Below are 16,949 nucleotides of genomic sequence, written 5' to 3'. Positions count from 1 at the left end.
GTTAAAGGCCAGTTGGTACATGCATCTAGATTAACATCTACGGATGATCATTTTTTATAGAAAGTGATAATTTGGATTACAAGTTCCTTGAGAGAGGGTATCCCTTGGGAATGCTAAACAAAATTAGAAAAAAGGTAATTCAAAGGGGAAATAAAAATAAATATATGTTCTCCTCTTATAGGTGATGCTTTATTTTTAAAATCAGAGTGGTGGGAACATGGGACTTAATTAAAACATCAACAAAATTGATTCAGATAATTACAAACTCACTATGATTATCAAATATGGGGTTGAAAGCAACCAAGTAAAGTGTATATTGAAAAATAACTAGAAATGCATTGAATATGATGATATATGCAAAAATGAGTTACGGAATCAGCCACGATTTATCTATAAAAAACATTTGAATTTAAAAGAAAAATTGGAAGCAGGAGACAAACTTAACATTGAAAACAGAGCCAATAAAGGGATGAGAAAATGTGGTATGTGCCTTCAATGCAAATATATATGTGAGGGGCAAAATGATAAACTTAAAACTTGTAGCATTGAGTTTAGGATAAACAATTGTGTCAATTGTAATACTACAGGGGTGTTGCACCTAGTATTTTGTGATTTTTGCCATGCATATTATGTCAGTAAGACAGAATGTACATTGAAAAATAGAATATAGGACACAATTATGATATTAAGAATTCTAATATTAACAATGCACTATATAAGTAGAAGTTAAAGTGCAATGATAACAAAACAAAATGTACTTTTTTGTGTTAGAAAAAGTTCTAGTGAATCCCATAGGTGGTCCCTGGGAATATAAACGTGAATACAGGGAACTATTATAGCAAATTAGACTAAATGCTAGTTCACTACCTGGTATGAATGATGCTATCTCTTTAAGCAGCATATTGAAGTTACAAGCTGCTAAGTTATAATTTTATGCATACTCATTCTTATACATATTTTTATATGGTTTTTGAGCATATATTTTTTTTAAAAAGTTAAGTTTTCTTCTTAATGATTCATTTATTTTATGGGTTGCATGATCTCTGAATATTATGTGAGATTTTTACAGTAATTTTTACCAAAACCTTAATCTAATTACTACTAATTGCTGATTGATCATGTGATTATTTTAAAGTTTTAAAATCCTGTATTTAAATAGCTGGTGCATTTGGTTGTAAGTTTTGATGATGTCAATTTAATAAGTGTGGATGAAAGCGCTTAACTTATCTACAATAAACATTCATCAAAAGTGGATATCTGTTTTATTACTAAAGTTATACTTATGGACTAGCAATCATCACTCTTATCTGTGGTTATTTGCCACTGACATTCAAGCAATTTCACCTTGAGCAACTTTTTTGAAGCTCTATAAAACACTGTTCAATTACCATAAAACACTGTTCAAGCCTATCAATGTCAGCGTGTGTACTATTATCTTTTTACCTTTACAAAGATCACAGAGGTTTTGACTTAATTTAACACTTTTATTTCAAATTTCAAAGCAAACACATTTACAGCCATTTGCTAAACAAACCAAAAAAAGGTCTCACTTTGAAAACATAATTAACATGAACAACAGTGAACTTCTCTTCCCTTGACACTCACATTTATCGAAAATGCATCTGACAACCCATTAAACTATAAAAGACATGGTGGGGTTCATTGCCAAATAGCATATTGTAATGCACCAATTAGGGGATATGTTAAAGGTGCAGGAATTTAAAAGATAAATGTGCAAAACATTTAATAATAGACTGGGATAGCCAGGGAATCAAGCCCTGCACTTCAGGAAGCAGCTCATTAACAGCTCAGAGCCTTGGCCATCTGCACTAAGTGGCAGACAAACTACTGTAGCCCAGACAAAGTGAATTTTACAACTGTTTTCCTGCGAAAACATTTAAACTCATAGACTTTATGATGTCCATTTCATTCACAACCATATAATAAACATGATTTCAACAGTCAGCAAAACAAGGAACCAAGGATAATACCCAAAAACAAAAACATGATTCATATGATGATGCTCTTGTTTACAGCAGTCACTTCCTTCCTTTACCCTATAACTTCTTTGGGATGCAAGAGCCAAGTGTTTATGTACACAAACAGATGTGACCTTTAGTTACAGCCCATTATATAACTGTGCACACATCAGATGTTTGCTTGCAATCAAATGAATGAACAAATGCATGACTAATGACCTAAGAGTGTATTTCAGCTCACTGTTTGGGAACAATACAGTGAACTTGTTAGACCCCCTCCCATGCCATCTCAATTTCTTAGCTCAAGAATCAGAAGCAAACATCCCAAAAAATCTGAACAAATTTTAACTACTGGTCTTCTATGAACTCTGAAACTCAAATTTGTCATTCTTTAGTGACTGCAACCTACAACACTTTACCAGAAAGTCAAAATTTTATGAGGAAAATAATTCAAATATGAGGGAAAAATCAAGGATTGTTGGGAACTATGCCATCTCTGATTGCATGCGTGTGAAGAGCACACACACACACACACACACACACACACACACACACACAGACACACACACACAAACACGCTACAATCGCTTGTATGACTGTACACCTCAGATATTTGTTTGTGATGAAGTGGATGAATATGTTCATAAATAATTGACCAGAAATCTATCTCAGCTTGATACAGTCAGAACCATACAGTGCATTCTATTGCAACTATCCTGTGCCCTCTCAACTAGTGAACATGTTAACATGTTTTGTTTTATATATATGTATATATATATATATATATATATGTATGTTTGCCTATGTCTTATATGATAATTCAATAAACATTTAAAAATATTCAGAAACAAAAACCCTGAATCAGGAGAAAAACTTAAATATTTCTCTTATTTACCCAGAAAACTGACAAAATAACAAGCTTTGCACTAGTACAAATTGTCTGTAACTGCAGAAGTGAAAAGAAAATGATAGATTGTATTTAGGGCTCAAACCAAAGTCCTTTAGCATACCACACTTGTGTCACTGCCACTGGGTCAACAAGAGTTTGGGACATGTGGTTTTGTGTTCCTCAGCTAGGATCCCCTCCCCTCAGAATGGCTGCAGGCCCTGGGCTTGAGTCCCAAAACAGAGCTAATATTTTCCCTTCACTTCTATAATTTTAGCAATGTCTGAGCAGATGGCTTCTGTGAGTGTGTGTGTGTGTGTGTGTGTGTGTGTGTGTGTGTGTGTGTGTGTGTGTGTGTGTGTGTGTGTGTGTTTCTTTTTTATTATTTGACCCAGCATTTTTTTGAAGGATAGAAAGTCTGAATTTCACATGCCTGTCATTACTTAGTGACTGTAATCTGCAATAATTTGCCAGAAAACCATAAGTTTTACAAGGAAAAGATCAAAATACCTCTCGACTTATTTGCTCAAGAATTCTGGGCAAAGCCAAAAATAATGAGTTGGAGCAAAGGCACAAAAGAGGACATATTTTAAATACTATTTTATTTTACCAATTTGTTAACTAGGTAAACTCAATGGAAAATGTATCTCTTTTCATAGGTGATCTGGGAGCACAGTCAGGTTATATGACTGCCTGTAATCCTTAGTGACTTACTGTTTGATAACAGCACTAACTTCCTTCATTTAAATAAGCACAGGGAACTTCTTGTGTTCATTCAAACTAGGAGTTCAGGCAGGTTTAGGTTAATAGGTATGCACACAACTGTTTGATCACAGAACTAACTTCCTTCAGTTGTACGAGTAAGGGAGACTTCTAATGTTTATTCAGACTAGGAGTTCAAGCAGATCAAGATTTATAAGTGCACATGCACATGGACACGCACACAGATATGCATGTACATGCATTCACACACACATTCACTCACAGACCTGCACACCTCTCACTTGCTGTGAGGTGAAATTAAGCCTGAAGATACACTTAAACCCATATCTTGGTATACGAGTGAAACAGCACACATACATTTAAACCCGTATCTTCTGCTGAAGAGCACCTGTATCTCCTGTGAACACTGGTAAACCCATATCTCTGAAACACTTGTACTAGCTCAAGAACACTTGTACCACACAAAATGAGCCCAAGACATTCCATATCTAGTTGAGTACTGGGCACCATGTGCTTACTCTGCTTTTGAAAAGTACCAGGAACTCATTTCTCATTGGCTCTACCCTTGAAAGAAAAAGTTCCTGGAGCTTCAATTGTCAAAAACAAGAAGAGTCTAAAATGCTAGATAATTAGCAATCCTAGAATATCATCTAACCAGCCATACAGACACCGTTAGAAAATAAACTCATATTTTATACAGAGGTCCCATTATTTAATGCTGTGATTTTTGCTTTTTTTGCATATGTTTATACATATACTACGGACAAAACACTTAGAAGTCACACTTTTCAACCTTGCCTTAACAAGCAGACAAAACTCCTTTACATAAATATCCGGTAATTGAGGCATGTTCCAGAGTGTGGCCTTCTTTTAGGCCTTCCTAGACCCAAATGCAACTCACTTCCTAGTACTTGCCATGGTCTAATAACGCAGTTCTTCTGCCATAAGGGACCTCAGAGCTACAATATGGTCAGACCAATGTAAACCTTTGGTTACACTAAATATGTGCCCATCTCACAATCACTGTCAGTTTAGTCACTGCTTATCAAAGCCTACTTAAATTCAATATTAAGAGGAGAGAAAAGAGTTGACCATCTCCTAACAGCACAGTCTTCTTGCCTTTGACAACTATATACTGTCTCTGTTGCATGCACTTTCTAAAGAGCGGAAATGGATCCACTAAATAGCTAGAGGAATGAACCATTTCCTTATTTAAAGGGCTGTCCTATCTGCAGTGATAGTGATTGGAATATGGGTATGGTCCAGTTTCTTTTTTAACTATTGCCACTACTTCTTCTGGAGAAGAAACTACAAGAAAGTCAACAGAAAAAAAGACAGTTCTGAGTGTAACAATCAAAGCTTTATAGCCAGAGAAAATGAAGGACAGCGCTTCTACATTTTAGGATCATAGCCTTAATCAAAAAAAAGTATGAGCCCCATTGAAAGAGAAGACTCTTGCAGGGAATCCACAAAAGGGAATTAAACATCTCTTTTAAGGAATATGTGGTCTGACAGATGTCACAGAGGATTAAGGCTGTCATCTGTTCTTTCTGAGGTGCAGAGTTTGTTTTCCTCAACCTTCATGTGTCTACTGTGTTACACTGAGCTAGTCACTTAAGCAGACAGTGCCTGGGAGTATCATAAAATTTGGTCTAGGCTCCTCAGTGGTCCACTGGACTGAAAGTATAGAACCTGTGATGAATCTTATAGTAAAAGGATGAGGCATTCTTGCTATCAATACCCAGGGCAAAGACACCCAGCGATCCCTCTCAGTCCAAATCTCTGCTACCATTGCTCCTGCCCATTCTGAAAGTTTCTTAGTAATATATCCCATACAGTCTCTCATCTCTTCAGTCTTGTGCACACCTTACATCTGAACATTATTATGAGAGTCTCTATCCTCAAAATCTTCCATTCTAGCTTCAGTCACATCCATCCTAGTTCTCATGTTAGTAAGGTGATATTGCCAATGTCATAAAAGTGATTGGAATACATATACAGACTTTCTTCAATATATGTGATCCTCCTGTCTGATTTCTGTACATAGCTTGATAGAGAAGCACTACTCTTCTGAAGCTCCTGTATAATTAAATCAAGTGAATCAACAGGTGTGTGGTCTTGTAGCCCTTCCATTTCTGTGATTTACAGTAATCCTGGGTCAGACCTGGTGAGATATCACTTGGTGATGTCTTCTTACAAGTCTTGATGTCTTGATGTCTTTTCCCTCTTAGTCACAACTTTGACATGGATTGTGTAGTTTTTCCCATAGAGGTAGCTTTGTATTTATATCACACAAAGCAATTCAGGATAATATTTGAGAAATTAGTTTAGGTTCACTGTTGGGAGAGAAGCAAAAAATCAGGCTGCTGTTGCAGTCCCATCTTAACCAGATACCCAGATGGAATAATTTCTATCTTTTTCAGAATGTTAATGAGAAATTACAAATACTTACATATAATTCCTCATTCATAATAAATTAATTCATACTTCTATACATTTATTTGCAGCTGAAATCTAAAAGCAGTATTTCCTGCAAAGATTATATAGTGACTAAAAAAAAACACAAATATAGACTGTCAAAACTATAATCAAAATATATCCAATGAAAACTGTGAATAGTTAATATTGTGTAGGAATTACATGAAAAACAAGAGATTGTAGCTAAAAAAATAGCCTGTAGTAACAAGTCATCTGAAACTTGAAAATATTAATGACAACTGATAACAGGAAAATGCTTTACTCATCAGTTATCCAAAGGACAGTAGAGAACTATTGATAATATACATGAGAAAGCTAATGCGTTTAGTGAAGATTTTGATAAATGTTCAAAGGACAGTCATGAAGTAAATCTTAATAAGAAATGGTCTGCTGACTTTTCATTTACCTTGCTTTCTGGAATACAAGTTGATTCTGCTATTTTCAGTATTCATCCTATTGTATTTCAAGATGGATTATATTAGTTTTCCCATTATGAATTTATTCAGCTGTTCTCTATTTTATGTAATGTTTTCCCTTTCAATGGAAAGTTTCTCCATTATTACCTATGTTTAAGAAGGGTAATACAGGCGATATTCAGAATTATGGACTTACTGCAATATGCTTTTCCTTTTCTAAATTATCTCGAAATATTAGCTGCTCAATTAATGCTGCTTCTTGAAATACAAAAAAACTACTGGGTAATTTTCATTATGAGTTTAGATATGATATTCTGCCGAATATGCAAACTTGACAGCTTGGATCTATAAAGCAGATGCAATATTTGGGTATCTTCATTGAGCTTGCTACAAATTTTGATATATGGTTTCATAGAAGGGTACCCTATCAACTCAAAAAACAGAATTTGGTTATGATACACTGCAGCAGATTTATTTTTAGTAAAAGAAATTGTATCACTAAAGTTGATTCTGTAGGCTCTTTTCCTATTAATTAATTCTGCAGACCACAAGATTTTGTGACCTGTTTTTATGATATTCATGAATGTTTTACTGATGTGTTAAATTTATTTCTAATATACTATGTTATACAGATAACAGATTTATTTTATGTGAAGGGAAAAACAGTTTAGATGCACTAAAATGATCCAAAATTATTTTGACACTTTACAAGTTTTGGAATAATTTATACAACTTAAGTATAAATGTCATACACCATGTCTCAAATTACATTTTTTTGATTCCTCAAGACATCTTATTGGTAAAATAACCATTATTTTTGAATAGGTCAATGTTTTCTCCAATCTAGATATTGAAATGATTATTCTCTTTCTATTTCTATATATATATTAACATGGGTGTCCGGGAGTAAATCAAATTTTAATGTTATCAACCTGTGTATTGTTGACACACATTTATCAACATATACAGATGGGCAACAATTGCTTGAGACCAACAGTTCCCAGGGTAGTGGAATATGGCCTTTCCATGAGGATCATGTGATCTTCAAGTTAGCATATATAATTAGCAAGGGATGTGGGGGGCATATGAAGGTGCAGGAGGGCTTACCCTCTCGCAAAATACACTGTACATTTTCTTGCATGTTCCAGGCATTAATCTTGGAGCATGCACTGTAGTATATAAACATGTTTTTGTTAACTTAAGTGTCCTTGCATTAAGCATTTCAATATATTCACGGATGACAATAGTAGATACACACAAAATCAGACACACTTACATGTATACATGCACTGTATAAATTTATGAACATATACACATATAGATAGACAGATAGATAGATAGATAGATAGATAGATAGATAGATAGATAGATATAGATATAGATATAGATATAGATATAGATGGGGTTACTTGTGGCATTGGACTGCTGGGCTGCAGCCCCCCCCCAATGCTGTCATTAAAAAAAAAGTTTACTTAATGATTTTTACAAATTCAGGCCAATAAAGTCAAAACCCAGTAGCTGTGGACATGCATGTTTCATCCTTCTTAGGGCCTCTTTTGCATATATCCCATGTTACCTCTAATACAAAAAAGGTGTTAAGGTATCAGACAGTGGAAAATCAAGCGTGGCTGGGTTTTTCTTTTGGTTTTTGCTGACTGTCTTTTTCTGTGTGACCTTGTTACTCATTGTTTTAGTTTGTTAGTTAGGATATTTTGCAGACACCCTAATGGTTATGGACATCAGCTGGGTACGACAACCTTTTGTTTCCAAATGTTAGCCAAACAGTCCAGTTATGCTGTGCTGATAAGGCCATAATAAGACTGAAACATTCATGTCCCCAGCTAGTGGGCTTTGGCTTTACTGGCCTGAATTTGTCCATAACAGACTTAAAAGGAAATACATCATGGGCATTCAGAACTGCCATATAGCTGAAACACCTGATGTGTTGGACATGTTGGACAAGCCACGCTGCTTCGCAAGGGATGGCTTACACCTGTCACCACTGGGCTTCCGGATATTGGCTAAGGCTCTTGCCACTCCCATAGTGCCTTTTTTAGGCAAGGCTCAAAAGACAAACCCACCTCCTTAGAAAGCAATAATGGAAAAAAACTAAGGGTAATGCTGCTCAACGCCAGAAGTCTAAATCTCAAGATGCAGGCACTTGATGCATTCCTCAGCATGGATAACATCGACGTCTGTGCAGTAACTGAAACCTGGTTCAAGGCTCCTGAGAGCACCCCAGTGCTACCAGGCTATACCTCGTATCATGCTTTTCGGCCCCAAAACCTGGGCCAAACCACAAAGGGAGGGGGAGTGTCCATATTCATCAAGGACACCCACACCTCCAGGTTAGTAGCAACACATGAAGCATCAGAGACCATACAGGTGCAACTAACCATAGGCAAAACTGCTATACAACTGGTAGCATGTTACAGACCACCCTCCCAATCTCAAGAACTCCACTCAGCCTTCCTGAAGACATTGGAGGATATGAATGCATCACAAAATACCGTCATACTGGGAGACTTCAACTACCCAAACATAGATTGGGTACATTATTCTAGCCCTAATACCCTAGCCCAAAGGTTCCTGGAATTCATAAATTCAAATGCACTGGAACAGTTAGTCACCTCTCCCACTAGGGGAGATAATATACTAGACCTGATCATCACAAACATGGGGACAAAATGCTCCACACCGGAAGTATACCCCTCACTAGTGAGATCTGACCACAAACTAATCACCCTGGATATACATATCCCACCTCCACCCCAGCACAAAAGACCACAGTGAAAAACTTCTCAAAAGCAGACTTCACTCTTCTTAAGACTGAGATGGTATCCTTTAAGCCCACTGTGCCAGTGGATACCACATCCCACAATGCCGAATCCTTCACAAATGCTTTCTATGGACATCTCCAAGAATGCATGGATCATGCAATCCCAAACAAATCCAAGTCCCTCTCCACCAAAGGTAAGCGTCCTGTCTGGTGGACCTCAGCCATAAACAAATTGTATAACAAAAGAAGGAAGCTACTGCATGTCAGAGCAAAATCCCATGAAGGGAAGACATCTCTGATCAACATTAGCAGAAAACTACGTTCTCTCATAAAACATCCAAGGCCAACTTTGAGAGAAAAATCGCTAAGGATACTAAAGATAATCACAAAGCCTTCTTCAGCTAAGTTAGAAACCTCCAAGGAAACCCTCAGATATGCTCAGAGTTGGTTCACAACAATAAAAAATACACTGAACCCACAGATATTGCCAACATTCTGGCTGACAGGTTCAGTGCAAATTTCTCCCCTCCTTCACCCCCAAAAGAAGAAATACTTATCCCAGCTGAATGTAATCTCCCTGTCATCTCAGATGTCCAAGTGAGAACCGCCCTAAACAAAGCAAAAAACACAGCATCAATGGGACTTGATGGTATCCCGGGTTGCGTGCTACGTGAACTCCAAGAGGAGCTAAACCCACACATAAAAATGCTATTTAACCTTAGCCTTACTTCGGGATATGTACCTGAACACTGGCGTACAGCAACAGTGGTGCCACTCCACAAGGGGGGGGGGTGCCTCTACAGACCCTGGAAACTACTGCCCCATAAGCTTAACCAGCCTGGTCTACAAAGCTATGGAAAGAATCATTATGGAACTCATAAACAGAGACATAGGGGACCTACAGACACTTGACCCCACCCAGTTCGGCTTTGTAAAGGGCAGATCCTGCCTTTTAAACCTGGTTGACTTTTTTGAAACAGTCACTAGAGCCATTGACGAGGGCAAAGCAGTCCATACAGCATACCTGGACTTGGCTAAGGCCTTCGACACAATACCCCACTCAGGCATCATAGATAAGCTCAACAGCTTAAAAGTAAACCCTTATGTCACTAGATGGGTTGCAAACTGGCTAAAGGACAGTACCCATAAAGTTAAAATCGCTGGAGCAATGTCAGACTCAAAGCCAGTCACAAGTGGTGTCCCACAGGGATCTGTCCTGGGACCCCTCTTGTTCGGCATTTATTTCTCAGATGTTAAAGCAAACACGGGAGGGTTGTGGCTGACAAAGTTCGCAGATAACTGCAAACTAGGCGCCATAGTCGATACACCAGCAGACACACACATCCTACAAAAAGGCCTCACAGAAACGGACAACTGGTGCCGGAGTCACGGCCTTAAACTAAATGCCAAAAAATGTATAGTCATCCCCTTTGGGAAAAACAAAGTACCCACAAATTATCACATAGACAGCAACCCACTGAGTACGGAAAAAGTAATCAGAGACCTAGGGACCCAAGTCGACAGCGACCTCTCATTTGATACCCACGTTGCCAAAGTGGTTAGAAAAACATTCTACCTTGCACACCTCATCATGAAGGGATTCACATCCAGATCCAAGGATGTCATTGTACCCCTATATTCCTCCCTCATCAGACCCATGATTGAGTACAATGCCCCATTTGGTATGTACCTCACCCGGCATTTGCAGCAACTGGAGAGACCACAAAAGTACCTCACCAAGAGGATCAAGGGTCTCCAACAAATGACTTATTCTGCCAGACTAAAGAAACTTCAGCTCTATTCAGTAGCATACCGCCTGCTCAAAGATGATCTCTGCCTGACGTACAAGGCCATGCCCAATCAGGATCTGAAAAACCAAGTCCATCAGGACCACGAGAGCTAAAGACTTAAACCTCGACACAAGTATGAATAGGACATGCTGGAGGGATAGATTCATAACCCAGTGGCTTCCCATGCTTTGGAACAAGATCCCAGTTCGTATTAGGCAGAGCCCCTCACTGACTCTCTTCAAGAGAAATCTTGATGAATGGATGGGAGATCGTAAGTTTACCCCGGGGGTCACATCTGTGTCATTGCTAGACAGGGGCACAGTAAACTAATTCTATTATATAAGGGGACCTTCATTGTGTCACTACTAGACAGAGGCACAGTATTCTAAATTTATTCTGTACATTTTTGTATCATTTCATGGGGTGGCAAAAGCCACATCACTGTGGCTAGGCTTACAAATGCCCCAGGGCAGATAGCCTAGTACTATACTATGAAACTATGAAACTATGTCCTTAAGGGGTCATTTGCATAAATTCCATGGTACCTCTAATACAAGAAGTTTTAAGGAATCACGCAATCTACCATTTGTTAGAATCTGAGCATCTAGAATGGAATTGAATAATTAGATTCTTAAGAAACTGGATTTCATTGAGAAAACTTATTTGCCACCCATTTCTGGAATATCTGCTTCATGAGTAAACTGACATTTCAGCCAATAGGTAAAATGTATCCTTTCCAGCATCTGCAGAAAAATAAAAACAATAGCTTATGATGGATTAAGAAAGTAGAGGAGGGCTATGAAACTTAAAGAAACTTAAAGAAAGGGACAGACTCTGTGTAACATCCCCAGTATCCAAACATGGTGATAACAAATGCCACTGGTAAAGGAATTAATAAGTCTGTGGTTCACTTTTGGGAAAAATGAGCTGTGAATCTACAGGTTTACTCTCTTTAGCTCAGAAGGCTATACGTATATTATCAAAGAAGCCTGATTAACAGTAATCTAAATGTTCTGACAAGCAAATATGTAACTGCAACAAAACATCTTTCAATGTAAATTATGTTTACATAAGCAATACAATTTTTTTTAGAGTGGGAAGCCATCTGCACCCACACAGTTGAATATTTACTTATGACAACTCAAGGAAAAGGAAGTGCCTGGATTTGCACATACAGGTATTTCCTATTGTGAAGTTATACAGCTTCAGAACTATACTCTATGAGTGCAAGTAATAAGATAGAGAGACTGGTAAAATATATTACTTTCTCTGATATACTTGGTTTTCTGTTAACATTAATGGGCTGCCCATATTTGACTGTCACTTTGTACTGTTTGATGCTTTACATTTCAATTATAGCACCTAAACCAATTTCAGAAGTTGTAAGAAGAAAATCAGCCTTTCAGTAATTATTACTCTTAAAATAGTTTTTAAAATGGTATGAATCAGATTTTCTACCCTTAGCAAAATCATCCTCATAAGCATGGATCTAGACACCTATCATGTGCATTTAACATTTAAGTCTAACTCAGTGAAATCTATATAGTGTGGATGCATCTGCCCCTAAAACCCTAGGTATTTAAATCACGCGAAGTTTCCAAAATGTGCTAAATAACATATAACCGGTCAAGCACTGTGCTGTTACTTTTTCATTACAGGTATAATAGCATAACAGACTGCCTCTGACCTGGGATTTTAATAAAGACCTAAAGGCTCCTTCCTCATAGCTTTTTCCTTAAGCTAATCGGCACCATACTGCCCAGGAGTCAGGGCTGGAACCCACATCACGTCATTGGCAATGCTTCACTAACTATCAAGGACAGCACTTCTTAATAATGAGTAAACTGACATTTCAGCATTGTACACATCAGAGCCTTGACCCCTCCATGCAGAGGTTTATGGATGATAAAGGGTAAAATACTAGGTTATACTCACTATTGTATATTAATAGAAAATGACTTCAGAAATAATTCAGCTTGTGAATGGAACTGCTTTCCTTCAATGCTCATACATGTCATATATGTTTCTTGCCCTATTCCTTCATCATGCTTTAATAGACTAATTTATAGAAATATATAATGTACAACTGTCCTTTGCATTTGATAGATTATACAGAGTGAAAACATTTCTCATGCAAATTGGTAGGCTGTCTACAGCTAATGCATACTTGCTTCAATCTCTCTTATACTTCTCACGTGTTGTCTCATTCTTTCAATGTGAATTTGAACAAACCAGCACAAGAGTGTCACTGTTTACAGCAGGTTACCATGCTGTGACCCATCCTGACATATCAATATGTTTTCACTGGCTAGAATTGAATCATTAGTTGTCTCTACTGCAGGTAAAATTCACCCATAAACTCCTATAGTCTTCAGATGTATCTGCTCTATCAAATTATGACAAGAAGTGAAGGACTAGTCATTGTGAAATCAGGCCTTTCATTGGTAGGTTTGTTAATGTGCCACAGAGCAAAAACAAATTTGGTGATGCCCACTAATCTGTTTCTGTTACAAAGGCTTGGAATAACTTTCCAAATAAATTCAGATATCTACAGCTGAACAGGACTGAAAGTGTGATATTACTTAAAACCTGCCCTGGATACTCTCTCTCTTACTGGCATGTACTTCACAGTTGCTTCCATTCACTGTACTCTATATTACTGATCATTTATGGCCCTCTGTACCTTTCTACATAGGCTAGCCTCATTTCTTTCTGTAACACATCTTACTCCCCTTATACATGTTTATGTAGTTCATACAATATCTGTGCATCTTTGTCTCACAAGTGAATGAAGCGGCTGCGATCTATACCATAACTGCCATTGCTGTGACAACAATAATGTTATTGAGCACTCATAAATGAACATCCACAATCAATGTTTTATTTGCTCTGTTTGCCACAGTGGAGGTTGCTAAGGCTGCTAAGCTCAGATAGCATTGAGTCTGTAAGGCTAAGACGGAAAGACAAATAGGAACAAGGCATGAAGGCAATGGTAATCAGCTATAGAAAGTGAGCTTTTAGGCTCATTACCCTCTTAAGACATAGACTGCCTGACCTGAGTGAAGAGAGAAGGCCAGAACAGGTCTCCAGGAAACAACAAGGCAAGTTAAATGATGCCCCTGGTGACCAGAGTCCAAAAGCATATCCCTGAAGCCATAAGAGAGGAGAAAAAATGCCCTCTATGTTCATGTCTGTAGAACTGTTTTATTGAACTGTTGGAAAAACTTGTTGGAATCAATAACAAGGTTGGAAGTTTTGTGAGTTATGCTTTGGAATTTGGAAAGACTATGATTAAGCACTCATTTTGGTGCCTTACCCCTTATTTTACTTAACAAAAACTGAATAGTTTTTTTTTTTTATTTGCAAATAAACATGATTAAACTGAAAAACGTCCTGCTAATAATTGTTTTTTTTGTGAAGACTGCAGCATACTCCAGAGTGGTCTAAGGTGGACAGAAAAGAGTTTCTTCTAAAAATGTAAATCATAAACTACTAAACAGCACTCTACCTGAATTCTTTATCTCACCATAAAATTAAATGTGGACTTCATGAAAAAAAACATGTACAGTTCAAGAAGTTTGGTTCTTCTCAGCTGGTGTGAGAAATTGCGTGAGAAAATTATTATATGCTGAGTTAATAAATGCGGAGTCTACCTAAAACTTCATATCCACATAAGGACTTGCACTAATTGAAAAGACCTTCACTGTAGGTAAAGTGTTGCTATGATGAGCAGGTAAACACCCTGTGCCCAAAGAGAGAAAAGTGATCTAGACAAAAATCCTTGTGGCAGTGGAAAAACATTGTTTCGTCACTTGTTTTCAGTTAGTAAGAACAAAACCTATATACTGAACTGCAACTGCTGAATCCAATGCAAAATGAAAAAAAAAATCATATAAACCTTAGAAAATACCGATAAGGCTTTAATGAGCTTAACTACAGCCATCCATGAGAAATGTGCAGCTACTAACCAGCACCTGTTTAGCTTATAACAACACAATTTCATAGCTATGAACCAGCAGCCCTCACTTGGAATTCAAACACCAGTGGTCATCTAAACTAGCTAAGCAAGGAAAAGGATGAGAAGACCCACCCAGTGAACTTTGAAAAGTATGCACCTTTACAAGTGTGACCCCAAAGTGACTCAGCCAGAATTAACTGGAAATTTGCTTAGGGCATATATGGACTTCGAAAACTTTGATGCCCACAACAACCAGAAACTGAAATGGCAAATTTTGGCAAGGCTGGAACTTCACTGTCCCTTAAATTTCACCAATGAACAATTTGCATGGACAGACCTGTAAGGTCAGTAATGGTGGATTTAATGAGCATTTGAAATATGTGGCTTGAACTTTATAAAAAACAATGTAGGTAAATTTTAGAAAACTTGGCAGTAGAATATTTTAAAAGGGCACTCCTTAATAATTTAAGAAAATGGATTTTGCAGGGTGAACCTAAGTCTTCTAAACAGGTAGGTGTTTTAGTCAAACATTCATTGTTAACAAAACTTGCAAATCCTAACCTAGATTTGCATATACCAGGAAGCTAATAAAAAGCCTTCACATCTGTATGTTTCTTTACTTGCAAACAAGAAAAAAAAAAAACTGTTGCCATGTGAGTTGATTTATTTTAAATGTTCTAGAAAAGGGCACATAGACAAGTACTGCAAAGTTATTAACAATGCTTTGCCTATATAAACTGTTAATGCTAGCTAATGAATTGCACCTAAAAGCATACCTATAGAATGTGATAATACTGAACTTTTAAGTACCAGAATTATATAATCCCCCTTTTGTCACAATGCTGTTACTAAATGTGTTAAACTTAATATTGTAGTAGAGAAAAAAGAAATGCAGGAACTGCTTGCTTCAGGAATCATGGTTACATTAATTAAAGTTCACTATTTCTGCAAACATGAAATAATTAGTAAACAGAGAACAAAAATAATAAGTGTATATGAGACAAAAGAAAATTCTCTATAACACAAGTAGAAATACAATCTCTTCTAAGTAAAGTCTTACATCATGCAGCTGTAGTGTTTAACTTTACACGAGATGTGATAATTGGCCAAGACCTCCTCCAGTTTAAAGAGCTATGAAACTCATGGGGAGAAATGTTCAACCAGTTATACTGCCAGAAATACAAAGCATCAGTAAAGAAGATGGGATAGAACTGGAAGGCATAAAAGAAGCTAAGATTTGACTCTGTTGTTAAAATAATAAAGGAGTCCAGATGGAAAGATAATAAAATCAGCAAGCAAAGGAGAGAAGTACTGCTGGTATTGGATTAATCCTCATGTTTCAGTGATTACCTCCATGAGTCAGACCCTGTGTTTACAAATCTCACAAAGACAACACTAATATATAAAATGTATTTTAGATAGCATACACCATGAACAGAAGTAGGTTAAAAATAAAGCAGACAGCTGGGTGCACAAGTCTCAGGATAAAAAGTGCCCAATCCTGCTAGGCACACTGGTGCCAGGACTGGAAAAAATGACAATATAGAATCATAAAGACACAGAAACAGTCCTACAATGGGTTTAGGCTAGGCTCGGGGAGGGGCCCCCATGTTGTAGAAGGAAACAGTAGTCCACAAAAACAACAAAAACTGACAGGACAAAAAAGAGCAATAATGATATGGTACAAAGGATCATTTGTTGTTAAATAAAGTCATGATGGAGAATAGTAAACATCTGAAGGATCTAAGACTGCAGAATACCACACATTATGTTGTTCTTTACTCATACCTTTATAAGCCAGTTTTCATACTCTGCATTTACTATAATTATCAGTTTGTGATGTGTAATCATCTTTCATAGCTTAGTCAATCGATTAGATAATACAGGCTTAATATTAAAATAGCTTGCATTTATATCATTCTGATATCTACTTTTATAGC

The sequence above is a fragment of the Protopterus annectens genome, chromosome 9.part0, assembly GCF_019279795.1.
Source record: "Protopterus annectens isolate FY-2018-M chromosome 9.part0, PAN1.0, whole genome shotgun sequence".
In the NCBI taxonomy this organism is placed as follows: Eukaryota; Metazoa; Chordata; order Ceratodontiformes; family Protopteridae; genus Protopterus; species Protopterus annectens.
Note: the sequence above shows the minus strand (reverse complement) of the source record.